Here is a 26,053-nt window from a genome sequence, read left to right on the forward strand (position 1 = left end):
AATTTTTGTTGTTCTAATTCTAAATTAAATATAAATCTTTATTGTTTTGAACTTGAATATTTTATCACTCTAAATATTTAATTTTAATTCCGTTCTTACTTCTGAGCCAAGTAAATAAACAAAATAAGAATACAGCATTTGATTTTGTATTAAAAAAAACAATCCATTATTCGGAATAATATCAATATTGCCGTTTTCAACATTCATTCGTGATCATCATAAACGCAACTCTTTATTTTATTATTATGCAAAAGTCTAATTATTTCTTTGTTCCATTCTTCTAGTTTTGACGTCATCCCTTCAGTGTATTTTTTCCATTTTTAAAATGTTTCTGAATAGTGGATGATAACAATGAATTAAAAACATTGCCAACTTGATTGTTAGGTAAGCAACAATAAGTGCAAAAATGAAAATCTAATGGGTAAACTACAAGTTTAGTATTTAAGCTATTACTTTTATTCTGTTTTGGTACTTAAATTTTATTTTTTTCCAAAACAATATATAATATTTAGTTTAAATTTTTATTTGATACTCTAACATTATAAAACTAACATAACTATTGATGTGATATCTTAATTTTTTCAATGATGATGTGTTATCTTATGATGACACAAGTCAACATTACTATTAAATTTGAGACATTAATTAAATCGTTAGATATAATTTTAAAATGAATAAAGTTTAGAGACTAAACATGTAATTTATTCAAAACTAATCTTACCTTTAAAAGTCTCACCCAGTGTCTTTGATCCCAAACAAAAAGCTTGAGGAAACATCAATTAATGCATACATGTCCCTATGATTTGATGGAAAGCTTCTGATAATGAATTCATGATATTCAACGTTTTTAAGTTACAAAATGACAAAAAGTTTTTTGTTTTCACAAGTAATAGCAAAGTAAGACAAAAGGCTGAAATCTTTATTTCCAGCCGTGTTTTGAAAATCGGACTAGATCGGTAAGTTTAATCGATTTAACCGGGAATCGTTGTCTGGTTCGGTTCATTCTATCCCGGTTGAATCGGTTCTAGTAAACCGTAAAAAACCGTTCGAACCGGCTTTGAACCGCTCGAACCAGACCAGACCGTGAACTGATTCAACCTAAATTTTTTTATTTTTTATTAAATGTTTTTGATATTTTTATTTAATTTTTTAAATAATTATGACATCTTTCGGTTCTTACGACCGATTCGACCGATTGAACCAATGAACCGGTAGCACGACCGATTCACTGACTGGTCTGATTCTAAAAACCGTGATTTCCAAAGAAGAGTAGTTTTCAGAATCAATGAAATAAATAAATACATAGGTAGACTATACATTTAATATTTCAACTATTAATTTTATTTCATTTTTATCAATAAATTATTTTTTAAATCTTACTTAATATTTAGTTTTGACTATATATTAGTTTGTTAAAAAATTAAGGATACACTAAACTTTATTTTCTTTCATATTTCACTCATTGTTCTTTTAATTTTTCAATTTACTCACTAAATTTTATATATTTAATTTTTTTATCACTCTTCTATTTACTTAATAATAACTACATGACATGAAATTATTTAATATTAAAATAGTCATATAAAATTTTTCAATAAATAATTAATTACATCATATTTTCATTAAATAATAAACAATAAAACTTCTCCAAAGTTTACTTCCATTTTTTCATTCCTCTGCAACTCTTCAACCTTTATCTTCCTCTAATAATTTTCTCTTCAACCTCACTCAAATCCATCATTAATGTCAAAACTTTCTTCTTTTCTCCATTTTTAATCTAAATCTCATCTCTTTTTATCTTCACATCTCCTTTTCTCACCTTCCAAAAACCCTCCTAAAACCCATTTTAGCCGCACTTATCCCCTTACTCCCTAACCTCAACAAACCAATCGGCTTGGTCTTTATTATAATCTTGATGTTGTTTTCGTTGCTACCATCGTTGCTGTGATTATCATGGTTATTGTTGTTGTCGATTAGGTGTGGGATTAAGGTTGCGGTTAAATTTAGTGATGGGTAAAATTGGGGTTTTATTAGATGTTGATGGGACGATGAGATAAAATTAGGCATAACGATGATGGCCAGAAGGTAGCCGAAAAGGAAAGGATGGGTCGGAAAGGAAGATCCATCTCAGCCACGCTTATCCCCCCCACTCCCCATTATTGTTTTTCTCTGGTTTTCCTACTTATTTTCTCATTACTCGTATCATCAAAGATGTAGCATCGACTCTTCTTTATCTTAATTCTTATTCTTCAACTCTCCTGTCGTTAATTCCAGACTCAGAAAAAAAGGAAAAAAAAAAGAAGGTGACGGTGGCTGTGATTAGAGGATAAGTTGGGTCGTTGAATGAGTGAGAAAAGGAAGGGAATGAGTTTAGAAGAGGGAAGAAGAGGGGAAAAAGAAAAAGTGAAGAAATATTTTAATTTAATTATTTTTTATCCAATCTAAAATTTAATGGTTAAAAATAGGCGTTTTTTATCGAAAAATCACTAGTGATCGGTATATTTATCGATCTAACACCGGTCAGATTATATTTCCCGATCTAACACCCGTAGCATTAAAGCGCGCCCCCTGCCCCGCGCTATATGCTGATTTGGAGCCACGTGGGGTATAGTGCGCCCCCTGTACCGCACTATACGCTGACATGGGTTACACGTATGTATAGCGTGCCCCTGATCCGCGCTATACGCCACGTAGGGGTATAGCGCGGATCAGGGGCCGCACTATACCTGGTTATCTGACACGTGAGGTATAGCGCGGTACAGGGGGCGCTATACCTTTAATTACCCACTCGTTCACACCCCAATCCTCCCTATAAATACCCCCATCCTCAATCGCTTTCATCACACCAAATTCTCTCAAATTTTCTCAATTTCTCTCAAATACTCTCACTGTTTAAGGTATATTTTATAATATTTTTAATATTATGTATTTAATTTATTTAAGTATTTTACTTTATTTAATATTTTACTAATATAATTTTTTTACAGATATATAATGGAAGACAGTCTACTTCGCTTGAATGGAAATCATATATCTCGATACTTTGCTGATACGGTAACATTTTAACATTTTAATTTAATTTAAATTATTAGTAATAATTAGTTGATTTATTTAATGCATGATTATTAGATTAAGAATTAATTTTTGTAATTATTTATTTTTAGGAGAAGGACCGTGTATTAGATCTTTTTATTAGGAATCTTAAGTTTGTGATACCTAGCCATGTCTTGCCGTATTTAGTAAAGACTGGATTTGGTTACATAGGTAGATATCAGGGTCACTGTAGGATAGAACCAGACCTTGTGTCGGTGGATGGAGATGTGATATCAGGGATAGCTTCCAGTTCTTGGACTACTTTGTGCCAGGATAATCTAGGACGTGTCCCGGAAAGTTTTATCGGAGGTAGGATACCGTTAAATTGGTTAGATGCCAATTTTCGGGAGTTGAGTGCAGACGCCTCTGAGGATGAGGTTAATATGTATACATGGACATACATATTGCAGTTGATAGGAGGGTTGTTGATACCGGAAAAATCGCGCAACCTAGTTCACTGCATGTGGTTGCGACATCTTAGCGACTTTCGTCTCGTCGGATCATTCAGTTGGGGCTCGGTAGTTTTGGCTTTGCTGTACAGGGAGATGTGTGGAGCCACTGACTACAGGCGTAATGCTATCGGCGGATGTCCCCTACTGCTGCAGTCTTGGGCATGGTATCGATTGCCCTTTTTATGTTCCGTTGTGAAGAACCCATTCGTATTTCCACTACTTTTGAGGTAATTATAAAACTGATTTTGTATATTAATAATTTTATACAACGTATAATAAATATTTTCCTTGAATAGGTGGTCTACTGATAGGAAAAATCATCAGGAGCTACCTGATGATTTAGAAAAAATTAGGGTGCTAATCGATCAGAAGGCTGACACACAGGTATGAATTTTAATGTTTAAAAAGTTGATTTTAGATTATAGTTATATAATTAGATTATTATTTTGATAAAAAAATATATATTATTTGTTTTAGTTTGAATGAGTGTCATATTCTACTGATGATGTGAGGGCAGTGATCCCACCTGAGTTGAGGGGTTCATCAGATGTTTGGATGGCGATGGTCCCTCTGATCTGTTATGCGACCGTCGAGTGGCACTCCACTGATCGCGTGCTCCGGCAGTTTGGTTGTTTTCAACCAATTCCGGAAGCACCTCGCAATATGGACGAGTTGTATAGCTTAGATAGACGCGGCAAGACAGATACAGATTGGCTGGTGAGGCATCATGAGTGGGTCGTGTTGTGGCAGGATCGACATCGGCGCCTTCCCCGTAGAGAGCCCATTTTTACTGACTTCTTGATGTATGCTGATGGTTATTATGAGTGGTTCAACAGTAACGGGAAATCATTTCTGCTTCCCGAGGATGCATAAGGGAAAACCTTTCCGCGAAGTCGATAGAGACGTGATCCGACACAATACCATCGTCCCCCGACTCGTGGACGGAGATCAGGTGTTTTTGGTTCATCCTCAGCTGCACCAGTGGGACCTTCACAGCAGCCACCACAGCCATTTATGATGTCGCAGCCATATATGATGCCGTCATCGCCTTTCCATTACCAGCTGCCGCCTTCACCTGGTTTTATGACCCCGCCGCCGTCACCGTCACAGATGATCCCTCCTGGAGGCTATTACGGGTCTATGTTTATAGATTTGACTTGGGGTTTATATACTGGATATTTGGCAGGTTCAGCCTCTTCACTCATGGCCGCAGTACAGACACCTCCTGTACAGTTTTCACACTCAACGATGTCTGGGTTTTCCCAGTTTTCGCAGGCTGGTGGGATAGTCAGTCATACACCTCCAGGGTCCTTATTCTATGGAGGTGCTTCATCGTCATCAGCTCCTCGTCAACCTAATGTATCTGCTCAGGACGACGACGGCGGCGATGACGGTGATGATGATGACAGCAAGGAGTCAGAACCAGTGATACGAAGAAATCCTCCTCGAGACCGACAGCCACCACCTTGCGGAACACATTCACGTCGCATGCATCGATAGATTTTTTTATTATATTTGTATTTACTTTATTTTGTTAAATTGTATTTTTTTATTATTTCTCATTTAATACATACTTTATTTTGTTAAATTTGTTGGACTTTTTTAATGTATTTCAGTTAATTTTGTTTATTACCATTTAATATCAGTTATTGTAATTTAGTTATCATTTAATACTTATTGTAAGTTTATTGTATTTAAAATTATATTCAAATACCAATTTGGTTATCATTAACTTGAAGTAAATGTAAATTAAAGTACAAGAATTATTATTTGATAAACAAATACATCATTTCCTCATCAATTGTTACTTGATGACAACAGAAGTGGACATGTTTTACTCGTGTGTCCGGGTTTCTACAATGCCCACATCTTCTGTCTTGTCTAGATCTTTCTCGAATATCCATATCGCAATGAATTCGATTGGATTTTGTATGACCACGCTCCCTCAATAAACTCAGATTTGGTACAATCGGATGAACCTCATCAGGGTCTTTGTCATTACCTATGGGGGAAACTCAAATTCATATACCTTAAAAACTTCAGATAGTTGGTATACGAGATCCACAAAAATGGTTATAGTATTGACGTGTGTGCGAGCAAGCTGCTATCACATGAGAGCATGTATACTTCATAGCTTGAAAAAACCCGCAGTCGCACGTTCTGTCCCTTAGATTTACTCTTAACGACACAACTTCAATCCCTTGAAGAGGTCGCGGCAACTCTGTGACACGAAACATTTCATGCCTTCTAGAGAAGCTTGTTACAGACATTCCATTTGATGCAACAATTTTTTTTCTGTAGATCTGCAACTAATCTAGGGTGATAGACATGACCGCCTTTCATCCAGGTTTGAACTTGTCCCCCGAGCTTCGCAAAAAGTGCCCCCCCAAACAAAAATATGTAGTTTTTACCAAAGCCGCTACAGGTAAGTGACGTGCACCCTTTAAGGTTGAATTGATTGCCTCAACCAAGTTGGTCGTCATGTGTCTATATCGATATCCACCATCATATGCGTTCGTCCACATTTCTTTATCGATGAGGCTGATGTAATCGTATCCTTCCTCGTTCTTCGCCCGCAAATCTTGAAGCATTGATTCAAACGTTCGATGAAGTAGTTCGTAACCTGATCAAAAAATGTATAACTTACTAACTTGCTTTCTTTGCAAAATTAAAATGATCAAAAAAATGTATAACTTACTAACTTGCTTTCATTTACCCATGCGTATAATTAATTGACGCTCATCATTCTTCTTGTACCTTCCATGATAGTTCGCAGCAATGTGTCGGAGACAATACCTATGTTGGACAAAGGGTGGTTGCCACATTGGACCCAAAGACTCCATTGCTGCTTTGATCCTAGCTCCGCGATCTGAAATGACACAAATGTTTTCCCTCGTGATAACATGTGCACATAAATTTTGGAGGAAAAAAACTCAATAATCTATATCTTCTCCTTCGACAAGTGCAAAAGAAACTGGAAGAATGTTGCGATTGCCATCTTGGACAACTGCCAATAATAAAATTTGCTTGTATTTTCCATACAAGAAAGTCCCGTCGATCTGGACCATAGGCTTGCAATATTTGGCAGCATTAACGCACTATGGGTAACTCCAAAAAACCTGGTAGAATTGGTTTCGATCGCGAAGAACTCGATCATTATGGTATGCATAGGAGGTTTCGAAGTCCACAATTATCCCAGGATTCAACGTCCGCACCAACCTAAACCAACCTGGAAGTTCGTTGTAAGATGCATCCCATTCGCCATGAAGTTTGACAATGGCATTTTGTTTTGCCAACCAAGCTTTTTTATAGGAGACAGTGTACCCATACTGCGATTGTATAGCTGAAATCAACACTGCAACAGCTATATGAGAGCTTGCTTTTACCTTGGGCATGATGGCTTGGCATATCATTTCAGAGTCCAAGCTGGGATGATCTTGGTTGACCCCTCCAGCACAACATTTGTGAGGACCGTTGTATACTGTTAGTTCCCATATGTTGTTTTTCCTCTTCATTTTCGATGCGCGAACCATCCAATTACACCCGTTTTCCCGTCGGGCACAATATCATACATATTTTTCGGTCGTCGATCGGTTGACTCTGGACTGAACAAAATTACGGATATTGTAATTTTTGATAGCCATCATCGCTTCTTCTTTGCTTGAAAACTCCATGCCTCAAGATAACTCACCATTATTTATTGATGAGTAATATTCATAGTCATCGAGATTAGGCATATCCGCAAATTCTGGCCCGTACATTGCACCATAATCAGCTTCATACATGTGTGCAGAAGGGTCAGTTTGTGTCACATTTCCTGGAATTTCATCTACATCATCATCATCGGAGTTGAATTGCGGTGATTCTGGGTGAATGAATAGTCCAGTCTCAGCACCATCCGCACCAGGCTCACGAAGCGGTTCTTCTGGTGGAGATGATGGTTCCTCCATGCGCTCCACATTTAGGTCGAAGAACCTACTACTTGCATGTCTTCCCCTTGAACTAGAAGGCATATCGACATTGAGATCGAAAAAGCTCGTAGTCGAAGGCCTCCCCCTGGAGCTTGAAGCCATCGTGTCAAATGGAAACTGCACAGATTGTTGTGTCGATGATATCTCCATATTAAGGTCAAATAAATTTGCAGATGAATGTCTTCCCCTTGAACTGGACATGGTGTTGCCATACGGATTGTTCGTGGACCCACCTCGATACATATCGTAAGGAGTTGCAGATGAATGTCTCCCCATTATTGCATTAAAATCATTACACATTACTGTAGTCGGATTGTCAACTTGATCAACTTGTTCAGCCAACCCATAGTGGGAGCTTAATGATTGACCCCGAACAGCACTCACTTGAACAAAATGTGCATACATCTAAATAGCAACGTCTGAATAATTAATTTGAGCTTCAACCATCATTTGAACATCATCATTGTTCGAAAGTTCGAACGCTGTATAAGTTAATGGCAACAATGATGTTGGAAATCTATACTGCAACGACGACATTCTTCTACTACTTCCAACATGAATCTTCCTCGAAATCTTCGTTATCAGGTCCTCAAGAGTTATGTTTCTCTTGAATGATATTTTAACACTCTCATTTGATACGAAAACAACGCCGGTTTCATCTTCTCGAATTTCACCATCATAATAAACAATAGCTGAAAGTCGCGCCATTCTTTGATTTTAAAAGTGCGGCAATATTATATCTGCAAAAAAAATAACTGAAACAAACCTGATTAAATAAATTATATATGAACGAAAATATAACACAATAAATTTTTTTACACATCAACGTAAATAATTTAAATAATATAATATTATATTATTACATGCATCGCAAAACTATTTCGACGTATGCTCCCGCTTTTTAATTTTACAAACATAAAAATTAATTGAAAATAATTAGTATAATATTTTTTCAAATAATGATAATAAACAATAAGTATAATTAAAAAAATTATAACAAAATTACCTTATAACGAAAAATCGCACGAACTTCTAAATCAAATATGAGAAGATTGCCTGAATTATTACTCGTTGACGGAATTGTTGTATTAATTTATAAGTTGAGAGGAGAGATGCCAGGAGATGTGAGAAACTTAACCGGCGGAGGAGGGTATTTATAACCATATAAGGCGCGGTACCTACACCGCGCTATATGTAATTATTCATAAAAGATATAGCGCGGGTCAGGGACCGCGTTAAATATAATTCCGATACGGCGTATAATGTGGCCCCTGATCCGCGCTATACCCCTACGTGGCGTATAGCGCGATAGAGTGGACCAGGGGCCGCGTTAAATATAATTCTGATACGGCGTATAGCGCGGCCCCTGATCCGCGCTATACCCCTACGTGGCGTATAGCGCGGATCAGGGGGCGCGCTATACACATGTGTAACCCATGTCAGCGTATAGAGCGGTACAGGGGGCGCGCTATACCCCACGTGGTACCAAATCAACATATAGAACGGGGCAGGGGGCGCGTTTACTGCTACGGGTGTTAGATCGGTAAATATAATCTGACCAGTGTTAGATCGATAAATATACCGATCACCGGTAATTTTTCGGGAAAAACACCTAAAAAATAATTTAAGTTACCAAATCATAAAACCGTTAGATAATTAACATAGAGTGACAAAAAAATTTAATGTCTAAAATTTAGTGAAGAAATTAAAAAAAATTAAAAGTACGATGAATGATATAGAAAAGAGAATAAAGTTCAGTGAGTAAACATATAATTTACTTAAAAATTAAAAGTAATGTTAATATGTCACCATAAAATAAATGTTATATTATTATAAAAAATAAAAAGTATTACGTTAATATTTTATTAATTATTTAATAATGATTGACTAAAATAAAATAAAAATATAATTTTATTTAAAAAAATTGAATGACTAAAGACAAATAAAAGTGATAGTTACCATAAATAAATAATAAATAAATAAACAATGAGTTTTGTTAAAAAAAAATATTCCCGTTGATGTAGAATAAAAGATCGCAATGATTTTCGGGGAAAAAAAAGACTATCTTTCAGCAAGCTGAGTCAAAGAGATTTGATATATGAATCGATGGTTAAGTGGGAAGAATGTTGAGATGCCAGGAAGGAAGAAAACCCTTTATCGTATTGAAGTTGGGAACATGTTTTGTAGCTGAAGTCAACTTCAGTTGCCTTTTTTCCCCTAATCAGAGATGCTTTGAAGCGTAGATAAAACAAGGGGTGTCATATCAATGGCCAAATTTCTCTTTCAATTTGGTTCAATGAAACTTGTTTCTGCTCTTAATCTTGTGTTCATCTTCTTCAACTTGCTGTTGCTTCTTTATCCCTCCACTTCTTTTCCTTTGTGCACAAATTCAGGTAAGTTTCTTAACCCAAAGTTCAAACTTGTTTGTTTCGATTTCATAGACTAATTTTCTATATGTTTATTAACGTGTCTTCCTGGGTTTTTTTTTTTCTTTTGATGTAGAGGCGCCTATCGCCTTGAAGACTCCATTGAAATTTTGTTCCTACAATGGAAGCAGCTGCTGCAACTCCACTCAAGATTCACAATTGCAAAAGCAATTTCAAGCTATGAATATCTCTGATTCTGGCTGTGCCTCACTTCTGCAATCAGTCCTCTGTGCAGTAATACTTCATTTCTTTTATTGTTTACACTTGATTCATTAGATTTTGTTGTAGTCATCTAGAATAAATCAATGATTTTTTTTTTAGAAGTGGAATATGAGTTTTCATTTAAACACTGCATTGTTTTCTAGTGTATGGCTGTTGATATAGGCTTGAAATCTCCTCCCTAACCTAATCATTTTGTTTGATCCTTCATGCACAACTGAAATGGAATTTTTTGTGTTGGTGTTTTCCTGTTGAGTTCTTGATCGACAGCATGTGTTTGCAACTTCATAAGGGAATTTTTAGTTGACGTAGTATTTTCAGTTACTCGCAAATCGTGAAACTATTAATCTTTTGTCGAGGTGATAATTCATGTAACCAGAGTGTTTGTGAAAAGGTTTGCAGATTCTTCATTTTCCCCTCTTGATGAGGTGATGATTATTGTATCTGACGCTTATTCCTGATGTCTAAGTAACATAGATTACTGTCACTTGGGCTCTAATAATGTGAAAGATGAGAAAAATGAATCTCCAAGTGCACAATCAAATCCCCTTGGCTACCAATAGATGCTTCTAATTTTCCTAGTAGAAATAGATGGATTTTTTTAGTTTAATGTTACAGAAAAAACAGTATTATGATAACTCAACTGGTAACTTGTTCTGGTTCCTCATCACTAGGATCGATTTGCTTAAAGGAAACTTCTTTAATGAGCTTGGATGAGGCTCTCTATTCAGTCAGAAAAAGGTTTTTCTGAGTTTACATCCTGTTTATGATTTCCAGAGATGTGATCGTTTTCAGCGAACTTATTCACAGTTGATTCCGTGCCTCGACCGATGCCTCTACTTTGCAACGCTACAGTTTCAGCAAATTCATCTCAGTCGAACCAAGCAACAAGTGATTTCTGATCTAATGTGTGGGATACATGTCAAAATGTATCTGTGTTGAATTCCCCCTTTGCACCTTCATTGCAAGGGCAAGCTGGAGCACCTATCAATTCGAACATCAACAAATTGACTGAACTTTGGCAGTCCAAAACTGTTTTCTGTAATGCTTTTGGTGGAGCAACAACTAATGGGTCAGTTTGCTATGATGGCGGACCCATTAAACTAAATGAGACTGGAACTCCTAGTGCTCCACATGGTTTATGCCTTGAGAAAATTGGGAATGGGAGTTACTTGGATATGGCTGCTCACCCCGACGGATCAAACCGTGCATTCTTCTCCAATCAACAAGGTAAGATTTGGTTGGCGACTATTCCTGAAGTGGGATCAAGAGGAGCGTTGGAGCTTGATGAATCCAACCCCTTCATAGATCTTACTGATGAAGTTCATTTTGATACTGCATTTGGGATGATGGGGATAGCGTTTCATCCTAACTTCGCACGGAATGGTCGATTCTTTGCTTCATTCAATTGCGATAAGGGTAAATCACCTGGATGCACCGGAAGATGTTCTTGTAACTCGGATGTGAACTGTGATCCCTCAAAGCTCGGTACTGACAATGGTGCTCAGCCATGTCAGTATCAAAGTGTTATTGCAGAATATACTGCCAACGGTTCTTCAGTTCAGTCTTCCTCGGTACACATCTTTATGCACTTGAAACTTCATTTTAGATCCAATATTCTAAATGAATTAAACCCTTTTTCAGGCAGCAAATGCTAGGCCATCAGAAGTGAGAAGGATATTCACTATGGGACTTCCTTATACTTCTCAACATGGTGGACAGATTATTTTTGGACCTACAGATGGGTATCTATACTTTATGATGGGGGATGGTGGCGGTGGTGGTGACCCGAACAATTTCGCTCAAAACAAGAAATCAGTTCTTGGCAAAAACATGAGGCTTGATGTAGATAATATACCAAGTGCGTTCCAGTTTTAATTCATTTACACCTGCAATTTTAAAGCAATTAAAATGTTTCAAGAACTTTGCTATATGGCATTCATTTCAATTGACACTCAGAATGCTGTTCTAGGTGCAACAGAGATTAATAGACTTGGTCTATGGGGAAACTACATCCCCAGAGACAATCCATTTAGCGAAGACTCAAACTTGCTGCCTGAAATATGGGCTCTTGGATTCAGAAATCCTTGGCGCTGCAGTTTCGATTCAGAGAGGCCTTCCTATTTTATGTGTGGCGACGTCGGCGAGGTTTGATTCTTCTCTTCTGACCATGGACAGAAAACCAATTGTTTGATATTCTTACAAATTGTTTGATATCAGACCATTTTGAAGTTCCAACGATGTCTTTAGCTTTAACCTGTTGTCTGTTGATATCATGTTCTATTTGGTTACCATCACCAGTGTCTTTGTTTCATTGAGATGCAACTAAAATGCAGGGCGTGTAATATGCTAGATCAAATTCCGAGTTAAGAATATTTTTTGCCAGTGCTGATATTTCGAAGTTTATGAATCTACAGGATTTGTACGAAGAGGTTGACATCATCAGCAAAGGTGGAAATTACGGTTGGCGTGTTTATGAGGGTCCCTATCGTTTTAATCCTAAATCATCACCTGGAGGGAACACATCTGCAAACTCCATAAACCCTATTTTCCCAGTTATGGGATACAATCACTCTGAAGTAAACAAGAAAATAGGATCAGCCTCAATTATAGGAGGCTACTTTTACCGATCCGAAACCAATCCTTGTATGTATGGAAGGTAAGGAAAGGAGTAGGTTTTTGCATACAGATGACAATGTTTACCTTCATTATCTCGAATTAGTTCTTGCTATTGATTGTGTATGTTTTCAAAGATACCTGTATGCAGATTTGTATTCTGGTGCAATCTGGGCAGCAACTGAAGACCCGGAAAACAGCGGAAACTTTTCGACGAGCACGGTTCAATTCGGTTGTGCAATAGACTCTCCTTTACAATGCACCAATGTGCCAGGAAGTGATAGTGCAGCATTGGGTTACATTTTCTCTTTTGGTGAGGACAATAGCAAAGACATTTACTTGTTAACCAGCAGTGGAGTTTATCGAGTCGTGCCGCCGACTCGGTGCAATTACGAATGCACGAAGGAAAATGCTACTGCAGTTGGAACTCCAAGCCCTACACCATCACCACTGCCATCACATTCAAACCAGTTGAGTCCCATAAGTTTGCTGCTATCTGCTTTGTTGCTGCTTGACATTTCAGAACGGCTTCATGTGTTGTATTGTTGTGTAAAGAGATTAGTTTTATGGTCCTTTGATTTACAATCTTTATTTTCCGTCTTTTTTTGGGGTTATTTTATGAATTTTGCTTTAAAATATATATTTCTTTTGAGATTGTAGGGTCAAAAGTATACTTCGGTTAAAATAAGATTCATTCTCTTACTTTCATTTTTACATCAAAGAGGTAGGATCCACTAATAAAATTCAAGAAGTTTTATATTGATTTAAAAAGTTTATATGATATTAAATTAGTTAAATGTTTTTTCCCCTTAAGAAAGGTTTGGCAAAATGATTTTCAACCAATTTTCAAAAAGCTTAAATGGTTAGCTTTTTCTATGGAAAATTTGGGTGAAATTATATTTTTATCCTTAATTATTTAATTTTAACTAATTTTTTAATTTAATATGCATACATATATAATTATTTATTAATTATTATTTTTATTAATGTTCGAATTTATTGTTAAATATAAATGGATAGAACTTTAACAAAATTTTATTGTCGGTATATATATTATTTATTTATATTATCAAAATAAATATCTAAATTACTATTTCGTAGTAATTTTAAATCCACATATTAAACAATATTGATAACAGATTTTTCTTAATAAAATAGTTCATATATAAAAATATTATTAATGAAATATTATAATATATATATATATATATATATATATATATATTTATTAGAGTTTAAGTAGATATACTTCAAATAGTATAATAATAATAAGTGTATATATAATTTAAATACTATATTTTTAATTTATAACATAATGTCTAAAATTGACATTTTATCATTTCAAAATAAGTTTTTAACTATAATCACAAATATTTAAATTTTAAATTGCATTTTTCATAAATACTTTTTAAAGTACCTTTTTTACATTACTTTTTAAATTAATTTTTAAAAGTAATACTAAACTATTCCTCAATGCTTTTTTTAGGACCAGTTTGAGAATATTTTTTGGCAATGGAAAAATGATTTTTCATCCCATAAACAATGCTAAATACTCAAAAAAAAAAATTCAATCTAATATCAAAGCTCAAATTTCTACCTTTTGTTGTGAAAAATCATTTTTCGATTTGTAGAGACCCAATTTTGCCCAGATAATTCAATTTAAATCGAGTGCAAGTGATGTTCAACTTTGTGAATGTTGATGAGTGTTTTTTTGTTAATATTTTTATTATTAATTAATTTATCACTTTAATAGTACTAATTTGGGGTATTCATGTTTAAATTTATGCACGACTCTATTTTTCAAGAAACAACGATTAAAAGGAAAATTAAGTATATTTTGCCTATTTTCTGGAATCAAGCCGATGCCAACTTCAATAAAATAATCCAGTCAGCAAGATCAAAGTAGGAAAGTTGGGTGAACCACAATTCTTTAAGAATTAAAAGTTGTAATTAAATTCAAACGTTTGAGATTTTATTATTTAATTAATTAGAATTCTAGTTTGCTTAGGATTTTAATTATGATTTTATTTATTTATTTATTAAGGATTGTAGCTTACTCTTAATTAATTACAAATTAAGTGTTTTAATGTTATTAAGATTTAGTATTTTAGTTTCTTTAGGTTTCTCAAGCTATAAATACACATCAGGTGAAGGGACGGACCCCCTCTAATTTGTTGTTTTTTTTATTTTTTTAATTTTGGCAATTTATATTTCTATATTATTATTATTTTTGAATATTGAAATTGAATGTGTCTTAAAATCTGAAAATTTTGTTGGAGGGGTCATTTTTGGATCCAGAATGGATAGATTCAAGAAACAAAAGAATTAAGGATACCCACTAGAAAAACTAATCCAAGTCTCTTAAGTTTAAGTTAAGTAAAAAAATAAGATAAGTAAAAAAAAAAGTAGGTAAAAAAATTAAATTGAATTTGAATCTGACACATTACGAGTGACCTTTGAACTCTAACACTTTGGACTTTTATTTTTAATCTCTCACTCGGTGGTAGAAGTAGCCGGTCTGTCATCAATAGTTGATCATCGTTGTCGTTATTCACCAATCATTGTTGATCACGTCTTTATACATTGGTTAGCTTTCTTCTTCTTTTTTTCTTTTAAGTTTTAGGGTTCTAAACTCCATCTCTACGAGTTTTCTTTTCTAAACTCTTCACGGTAGGTCAGATTATCGAACGCCATTTGTTGTTGTATTCACTCGTCGGTCTCTACGGGCAATCGTCGTCAATGATCGCCTTCATGCATCAAAAAGTTTTCCTTTTATATTGTTTCAATTTTCCCTTTTTCTGGAATCGCCAATTTTCACTTTCACAAAAATATAACTTCTTTTCTTAGGATCGAATTTTTACAGTGGTCAATATATATATATATATTCACTCGTCGGTCTCTTGGTCCATCGTCATTAGTGATTGCCTTCATGCATTAGTAAGTTTTTCTTTTATATTGTTTCAATTTTCCTTTTTCCTTGAATTCCCAATTTTCACTTTCACAAAATATAACTTGTTTTCTTAGGATCCATATTTTAGAGTGGTCAAATGCTATTATATATATATATATATATGCTCTCTAGTGGATATAGTCTTACTCCATACGAGTAGACATATAACTTATTTTTTACGTTGAGTGCTCTTAGACCTTGAATTTTTTGCAATCTCAAAATTTCCTGCAGTGGAACTAAAGCAATATATATCATGTCGAAAAATAATTTTAGGTTTTCAATTATAGCATAAAGGTTGAGGCTTGGGACAATTAAATGAGAATAAAGTAAACGCTATTAGTAAAGCTTAGATTGAGAATTGAACAATTAAATAGAAATAAAGTAAACGAGTAAAGTTTAGCCTATCTACCGTAACCCTTTAGATACTAACTTCATAATTTATGAACCATAATAATAATAATAATTAGCATAAAGTACTCGGTTTGTAAAAATCAAAATTGAATTGTATGCTATGAATAATGGTTCATGTATCCAGAAATGATTAAATGAAATTATTATTAAGTTGATTTGTACAATGAGGTTCGATTAAGAAAAAATTGTTCATTAATTGTTATTATTTATATATTATTTATTATGAGTTTGTTCATCTTGAACAAATATTTCGTTACATTTTTATTTATATTGTTATTTATATTTTTATATATGTCCAATTAACTAAAAAGTTCTTCAACACCCATTGGTATTTCAAGAGTTGAAGAATTTTTTGTGAATGTTGATGATGAACCTAATGGAGATGATGTTCTTAATGAAGAAGAAGAGCTTGATACCACAACAAAAGAAGCTAACGTTGAAAATTATTTCCAAACCTTTTAGAGATCAAGAAGATCAAAGGTGTGGGATGATTTCTTAGAACCTGAAATCATAAACAAACAATGGAAAATAAGGTGTGAGTAGTGAAAACATCCTCTTTCTATTTTGAAATCTAAGAGCACCTCTCATTTGAAACGACATTTAGATACTTGCATAAAGAAGTCAATGTTCTTTAAGCAACAACAATTAATTAATTTATTATAGTTTATTTCAAGCATCAGTATGAATCAATCTGAATCAATGTTCTTTACATGATGTTAAAATTAACATGTTGAAAATGAGAGAGGCTATGACTCATTGGATAACAATGCATGAGAATCCTTTTAATATTGTGGAGGAGAAATGATTTAATTTGATGATGAAACAAGGAATGTCACAATGGACTAGTAGTTCTCGAATTACTATAAGAAGCGACTCTTTCAAAGTTTATGAGTTTGAGAAGAAAAAGTTAAAAACTTTGTTGAAGTAGATCGAATTAGCTTGACGATGGATTTGTTGAAGTCTAAACCACAAAAAATTGAATACGTAGTTCTTAAGGCTAATTTTGTGGATCTTGATTAGAAGCTTCAAAAGCGAATACTCAACTTTGTTCATTTGTCGCCTCTTAAGGCTAATTTTGTGGATCTTGATTAGAAGCTTCAAAAGCGGGTACTCAACTTTGTTCATTTGTCGCCTCTAAGAAAAGGTGCTGATATTGCTTCTTGTATTTTAACATGTTTAAAGGAGTGGGAAATTGAAGATAAAGTAGGTATGCTTAATTTTTTTTTATTTTAACATATTAGTGCTTATCATTTTGTTGTTATTATATAACTAAAAGATTTTTATTTGATTCTTTTATAGGTTTTCACAATTTCAGTGGACAATTCTTTGACATATGATTCTTGTATTAAGATATTAAAGAACAATTTTACAATAAATGGAAGACTTCTTTGCAATGGAAAATTATTTCATGTTCGTTGTTGTGCACACATATTCTTAACATAATGATACAACATGGCTTCCAACAAGTGCAAAGCATAAATGAGAAAGTTCATGACACGTTGACTAGTTGAATGCAAGTGATGCACGACTCAAAAGTTGATGTGTAATAGATCCTTATAGGTCTTCATTTATTTCTAGGTTTTTTTGTGGAAAATCATTTTTGGGTTTGTAGAGACCCAATTTTGCCCAGATAATTCAAATTCAATCGAGGGCAAGTGATGTTCAACTTTGTGGACATTGATGAGTGTTTTATTTTGTTAATATTTTGTTATTAATTAATCCATGTTACCTCTTTAATAGTACTAATTTGGGATATTCATGTTCAAATCTATGCATGACTCTATTTTCCATGAAACAATAACTAAAAGGTAAATTAAGTAGATTTTTCCTATTTTCTGGAATCAAGCTGGTGCCAACTTCAATAAAATAATCCAGTCAACAAGTTCAAAGGAGGAAAGCTGGGAAAACCATAATTCTTTAAGAATTAAAAGTTGTAATTAAATTCATATGTTTGAGATTTTATTATTTGATTAATTAAAATTATAGTTTGCTTAGGATTTTAGTTTGCTTAGGATTTTAGTTTGCTTAGGATTTTAGCTTACTATTAATTAATTATGAATTAAGTGTTTTAATGTTCTTAAGAGTTAGTATTTTATTTTCTTTAGGTTTTCTCAAGTTATAAATACATATCAGGGTGAAGCCTAACAAATGTAATGTTTCTTGGCTTTAATTAGCGTTGGGATTTTTATAAAGATTATTTTCTTCTTCATCTTCTTTTTTTTATTTTTTTCTTCCACATGCTACGTATGATTTCCATCATGCTTAGCTAAACCTCTATTTTACAGATAGTTAAGCGATGACACAATTCGTTTCGTCAGAATTGAAAGAGTACTTCATACCTTTAGATTTCTTTCTTGATTTTCGGCAATCAAGGATTGACAATTGGCCTTTCCTTCAAACATCTCAACACTTTCAACCCAAAGAGTGCGTGGGTTTGATTGACGTTTTGATCTATCGTTGGGGAGGAGAGTTGTCTTGTAACACCCATATACAATATACATTTCCGTATATGAATCTAGATGTCACATCAATTTTTCAAATCTGTATAATCGTATTTAAGAAAACTTTAAAATTTTTGTTGCAAAACTTAACTCCACATAAGTTAACATAATAAGTAGTAATCATTAAGTTATATTTCATAATATTTAGTTAAATTTAATTACATGCCAAACAAAGTTCCAAAATGAGTACTATTGTCCTAATGTTACTGGTGAGTCAACCTTAACGGATGATATCTTATGAGGTGGCTGCACTCCTTACTAGATTAATATTCGCTTTACCTATGCGTGAAAGCAACACACGTTAAGTATATACTTAGTGAGATACAATATTGTAAAGAAACCTTTATGTTCACATAAGTATGTCATATTATTTGATTCACATAGAATTGTATATTATTCAAGGATTCTTTAATCCTTTTTAGTTAAACTATATTACATTCATAATTGTCATAGTCATAGGTATTTATTCCTTATTTTAATTAGTAACATCCATTCACGTTTATTATACACCATTATACATTTGTAATTATAGTATACTTTTATGTTGATAATGCACCCATATTCATTTCAACTTTGGCATCCTTTCATGCCAATAATTCACCCATATGCACTATTCTTTTATGTCGATAATGCACCCATATGCATTTCAAATAAGGCATCCTTTCATGGCAATAATACACCCATATGCATTATTATTTTATGCCGATAATGCACCCATATGCATTTCAGCTAAGGCATCCTTTCATGCCAATAATGCACCCATATGCATTATTCTTTTAATCATCTATTTTAGAGCAGTTCAAACTCTAAAACTCATTCATAAAATTCTTTCTATGCATTAAATAAAACTTAGTAACTACTGTAAAACGTACTTTAAAATTTAAACATTCTAATTGTTTTTATTGCATATTATACTTAAATAGATTGCATACAATAAATGTACTCACCTGGCTTTCCTCGCTAAGTATCCAAAAAGTAAAGCTGATTACTCCGGTAGTTTGCCTTTGCCCTTAGTTTTGCTTGTCTAGGGAGTTTGGTTCCGATCTATTCAAGTATCCATTAAAATATGTACCATACCAAATGTTAGAATATTTCCTAACCATCTTACTTAAGCCATAATCAAAAGGATATATTATTAACTTTCTAATTCAATATCAACCTATTCTTAACATTTATGGCTCCAAAGTATCGATACTTCTACCCTGGTATCAATACTAATATTAGGTTCGATGTTTCCTGGTATCAATACTACCATACTATGGTACTGATACCCCCTTACGCTATCGATACCAATATTAGATTCAATGTTTGCTTGGTATCGATACCCTTACTATGGTATCGATACTGCCTCAACGGTATCGATATTGATTGAATCAGTATCGATACTATCCAGCAAATTCATCCTCTTTTAGCCTATAGTATCGGTACTGTTCTATCAGTATCGATACCCTTGCTCAGATTTTACAGTTTTTAACCCGAGTATTAGCCAAATGGGGCCAAATTTCTTTATATTTACACCCAACAATGCTATCTAACTCTTCTCTACTTATCCATACAAATTTTCCTTCATTTTGTTTCATAAAACATCTAACATCTACCAAGAACATAAGTTCTAATAATCACACCATTTTTTTAATGTGTTTTTAATCTTATCCAATGCTTCTAATCTCCTATTTTCCTCTATAACAAGTCAAATCTACCATAAAACATACATAAACACTCATATATTAACATATCCTTTCAAAACCCATTTTATAAAATCCCCATTATTTCCCTTATCTCCTCATTTTAACCCCATCTAATCCTTCCTTATGCATATATATCACTTAATGTTACCAAATCAACCCATAATTTAACGAAAACACTAGCTAATGGAAATTTACCTTAGGCTAATGCAGAGTGAACACCCACGTCAAGAAGAAGAAGAAGAAGTGTATAAATACTTTACTTTCCTCTTTCTTCCTATTTAAAATCCCTATCTATTTTTAATTTCATTTTTCTCTTAAAAGACCAAAATACCCTCTTAACTTATCTATTGATACAATTTAGTCTAAACACTATTCCAAATCCTTTTTCTCATCTTTTACCACTTATTAAATTTAAATCTTATATTTTCAAATCTTTTCGATATAGTCCCTGATCTGATATTTGGGATATTACAATTCTTCCCCTTAAGAAAATTCGTTCTCAAATTTAGATAAATACCTGAAGCAAAAAGGTAGGGAAAATGCATTCTCATGTCCTCCTCTCTTTCCCAAGTAGCCTCTTCAACATTATGATTTTTTCCAGAGTACCTTAACTAAAGGAATTTGTTTGTTGCACAATTCTTTGATTTCTCTATCCAAGATCCGCACTAGTTCTTCTTCATAAGTTAAATCCGTTCGGACCTTTATTTTCTCTGGATTAATAACGTGGGATGGATCAGATCGATATCTTATGAGCATCGATACAAGGAAAACATTGTGAATTTTGTCCATATCCGGAGGCAAGGCTAGCTGATATGCTACTGATCCGACTCTTTTCAAAATTTCATATGGTCCAATAAATCTCAGACTCGGCTTTCCTTTTCGCCTAAATCTCAAGACTTTTTTCCAAGGCGACACATTTAAGAACATTTTATCTCCTTCTTGGAATTCAATTTCTCTTATTTTTAAATCAGCATAAGATTTTTTGCTGATCCGAAGCTATTTTGAGATTCCCTTGAATAATCTTTACTTTCTCCTCCATCTCTCTAATAAAATCCGGCCTAAATATGTATCGGTCTTTCAATTCAAACCAATTTAATGGTGTACGGCACTTTCTCCCATATAATACTTTATACGGGGCCATCTTAATGCTTGACTGGTAACTGTTATTATACGTCAATTCGGCTAAAGGAAAATACCTTTCCCATGATCCTTTAAACTCAATCACAAATGCCCTTAGTATATCCTCAAGTATTTGGATGACTCACTCTGACTACCCATCTATCTGTGGATGAAAAACTATGATGAAGTTCAATCAGGTACCCAATGTCTCATGCAACGACTTCCAGAACCTTGATGTAAACCTTTGGTCTCGATAGGACACTATTGATATTGGCACTCCATGCATCCTGACTATTTCTTTAATGTACAACTCCAAATACTTATCCATCTAGTAATCTACCTGAACCAGAATATAATGAGGTGTCTTGGTTAATCGATCTACAATAACCCATATGGAATCCTTTTTACCAGGCGATAAAGGTAGCCCTGAAACAAAATCCATGCTAACTCGCTCCCACTTTCAGTTCAGAATAGATATCGGTTGAAGTAATCCAGAGGGTACTTGATGTTCAGCTTTCACTTGCTGACATGTCAAATATCTCGCCACAAACTCCGATATTGCTCTTTTCATACCAGGCCACCAATAAAAACTTTTAAAATCCTAATACAACTTATTACCTCCGGGATACATCGTCAAAGGACTATAATGTGCTTCATAAAGAATATCTTTCTTCAAATCATCATTATCCAGAACGCAAAGTCTTCCCCTATAATATAGACATCCATCATCTCTTACTTCGGAGTCTTTAGTCTTATTTTTTTCGACTTGTGCCATTCTCAACAAGCATTTCTCATCTTGACTTTGTAGCTATTTAATCTGATCCAAGAACATCAGATTTAACTTAAGCTCCATAATTAAGGCACCATCTATATTCAATGACATTTGCGCATCCAAAGTCCGTAAAGATGTAAAATTCTTTCGGCTTAGCGCATATGCTACCACATTTGCCTTTCCAGGATGATAATCAATAATTATATCGTAATCATTTAGATGCTCAATCCACCTTCTTTGCCTCAAGTTCAATTCTCTCTGAGTCAATAAATACTTCAAACTCTTGCGATCAATATAGATATGGCACCGTTCCCCATACAAATAATGACGCCATATTTTCAATTAAAAACATAACTATTGTCAATTCCAAATCGTGCGTCAGATAATTTTTCTCATGATTCTTTAAATGTCTTGAAGCATAAGCCACAACCTTACCATATTGCATCAACACACACCCCAGTCTATTATGAGATGCATCACTAAACACAACATAGTCTTTTCCAGACTCAGGTTGTACCAGTGCAGGGGCCTTTGTCAATATTCTTTTGAGCCCTTCAAAACTTTCTTGGCACTTTTTCGTCCAAAAAAAGGCACATCCTTTCACAATAGCTTAGTTAGCGACAAGGATACCATTGAGAAGTTCTTCACAAACCGTCTATAATAACTGGTAAATCGCAAGAAACTCTGAACCTCAAACATTCATTGGAGATTGCCAATCCACTATAGCTTGGTTCTTTCTTGGATCTACTCGTATGCCTTTTATGGAGACTATGTGACTAAGGAAAGCAACCTCGACTAACCAAAATTTGGACTTTGACAATTTGGCATACAATTTCTTCTCGCGAAGCGTCTGAAGAACTACTCGAATATAAATATCATGTTCTTCTCTTGACTTGGAATATACCAAGATATCATCTATGAATATCACCACAAATTGATCCAAATAATATTGGAATACTCGGTTCATCAAGTCCATGAATGTCACTAGTGCATTAGTCAAACCAAATAGCATCACTACAAATTCATAATGCATATACCTAGTTCGAAAAGCTATTTTTTTGAAATATCATTGTCTTTGATTTTCAATTGATGGTATCCCGACCTTAAGTCTATCTTAGAAAACACCAATGCTCCTTTCAATTGATCAAATAAATCATCAATCCTAGGAAGAGGATATTTGTTCTTTATTGTGACTTTATTCAACTGAAGGTAATCGACACATAATCGCATAGACCTGTCCTTCTTTTTCACAAAAAATAGGTGCTCCCCAAGGAGAAACACTAGGTCTTACAAACCTCTTATCAAGTAGTTCTTACAGTTGGGCTTTTAATTCTTGCAGTTCAGTCAGAGTCATTCTTACGGATCCATAGAAAAAGGTTCGGTACCCGGATAAAGCTCAATCCTGAATTAAACTATGTACTTTCTCTTTCTCCTTATCAGAATTTGGTAAGTATTAGTTATTCTATTTATCTCATAATTCTATTAATACATGGGCTGATATGACTCAATTTTTTCATGATAAGTTCGTCTCTACTCAAAAAGCTACTGGACTAAGCAGAGAAACAAAAAGATGAAGAATCACTATATGACTACTTGGAATGATTCAAGAAACTCTATGTTAATTGCCTACAACATGGACTGGCAGAGAAAACACTCATTCAATACTTTTACGAAAGATTACTTCCTTTGGAAATGAACATGATTAACGTAACTAGTGGAGGAGCACTCGTTAATATGACTCCAAACGTGGCTAGAAATCTGATTTCAACTATGGCCGTTAACTCTCAACAATTTGGCTTTTCTAGTGAACCTACTTGACGATTTCACGATATAAGTATAATTTAATTGGAAAATAAAATTGAAAAATTGGCTGATATAGTTCAAACTCTTGTTGTAGGTAAAATAAGTACATCTAAAATTTAAAAGATATGCACAATTTCATACTATCCCACAGATTGTTGTCTGATGTTACAAGAAGATTTTGTCGCACAAGTCAACACAATTGTAAATTTTTAGGACCTCCCCAGAGACCATACAATCCTAACACAAATACATTTAATCTGGGGTGGAGGGACCATTTCAAATTTAGCTATGCATAGACCCAAAGGCCTCCTCAACAACAACATTATAAACCAAGGCCTTCTCAACAATTGTACCAACTACTAAAACCCTCACTAGAGTTCATTGTAGAGCGGTTGGCACTGTATTGAGAGAAGTTTCAAAACTGAACTGAAGTACATCTATAGAATTTGGATAAGAAAGTGGGTAATTGGCTCAGACTGTGGGATGCATGGAATCGCAAGGAAAACTAGCATCTCAAATTGAGACAAGCCCATGAGAAAACGTTAGTACATCACACTTCAGAGAGGCTTCGTGGTCGTACCAATACCTAAAGACGTTGTGGTAGAATCAAATAAAGAGAAAGAAAAAGAATAACCAAGATCCCAAAGAAATCAAGAAGAATGTGACGTGTGAGAGAAAGAAAAAGAAAGAAAACAAATTTTTAGGAGGGAAAGCGAGAGTTAACACACAATCCCAGATAAAAAACAAAGATTCAACGCCAACTCCTCTATCTCCCTATGCCACGCCACCTCCATTTCCCTCGAGTTTAGTGAAACGCGACAAAATAGCCGAGGAAAAAGAGATTCTTGAAGTTTTTTGAAAGGTGAAAATAATATATCACTTATTGAAGTAATGCGAAAAGTATTACGGTATGCTAGATTTTTTTTAAAGATCTTTGCACAAACAAAGGGAGGCTTACCAGTAATGAAGAGGTAAATTTATGAGAGAATGTCTCAACTATTTTCCAACATAGACTTCCACTAAAATTAAAGGACCAAGGTATGTTTGTTATACCTTGCAAAATCGACAAGGTAGGAATTAAACGAGCTATGTGTGATCTTGGTGCTTCAATTAATGTTATGCTTCTTTCTGTTTACAACTAGGGTAACGATTTAACTCGCTGATAGATCTATAATTTATCCAGAGGGGCTTCTTGAAAAAGTTCTTGTTAAGGCAAATGAGTTAATTTTTTCATCTGATTTCTATGTTACCGACATGGAAAATGATTGAAATAACACTTCTTCTGAAGTCCTTCTTGACGTACCATTCTAAGCACTACTTAAACCAAAATTGACATTAAAAGTGGAATTCTTACTATGAAATTAGATTGTGAGATTGTTAAATTCGATGTTTACATAGCGATGAAGTATCCAAATAATGTTACAAGAATTGATTTCATTGATGTTATTGAACCTTTGGTTGATGCTTTTGTTGAGACTAACTTATATGATGATTTGTGTAGGGAATTAGAAAATTACGATGAAGAAATCAGGGAGTCAGAAAATATTTTGTCTCTTCATTCTGATTTACACCTAACTCCATCTAAATATAAACTTGAACCTTCAGTTTTGCAGGCACCACAAATCAAGCTTAAATAGTTACCGGATCATCTCAAATATGCATTTCTAGGAGATACGCCACCCTTTCGGTTATTATTTCAAATAAACTTTAAAAAAGGAAGAGGAAGACTTGGTAACAGTTTTACGTGCTCACAAGGAAGCACTCGGATAGACTATAGCCGACATCAAAGGATTTAGTCCATCGACATGCATGCATAAGATTAAATTATAGAAGACGTAAAGTCATCCCGAGAAGGCCAGAGGCGTCTTAATCCTCCAATGATGGAGGTGGTGAGGAAATAAATTCAAAACATTTTAGACGTCGTCATCATCTACCCAATATCCAACATAACTGGATTAGTCTAGCCCATGTGGTTCCTAAGAAAATTGGAGTGATGGAAGTTAAAATTTTTGAAGGTGAACTAGTTCCTACA

General features: G+C 34.2%; 1 pseudogene; it reads left to right on the top strand.

The window, feature by feature from the left end:
* Nucleotides 1-9,761: 9,761 nt before the first annotated feature.
* Nucleotides 9,762-26,053, top strand: part of LOC120171935 — a 45,590-nt pseudogene continuing 29,298 nt past the window's right edge.

This window comes from Hibiscus syriacus, unplaced genomic scaffold, assembly GCF_006381635.1.
Source record: "Hibiscus syriacus cultivar Baekdansim isolate YM2019G1 unplaced genomic scaffold, ASM638163v2 tig00111837_pilon, whole genome shotgun sequence".
Lineage (NCBI taxonomy): Eukaryota > Viridiplantae > Streptophyta > Magnoliopsida > Malvales > Malvaceae > Hibiscus > Hibiscus syriacus.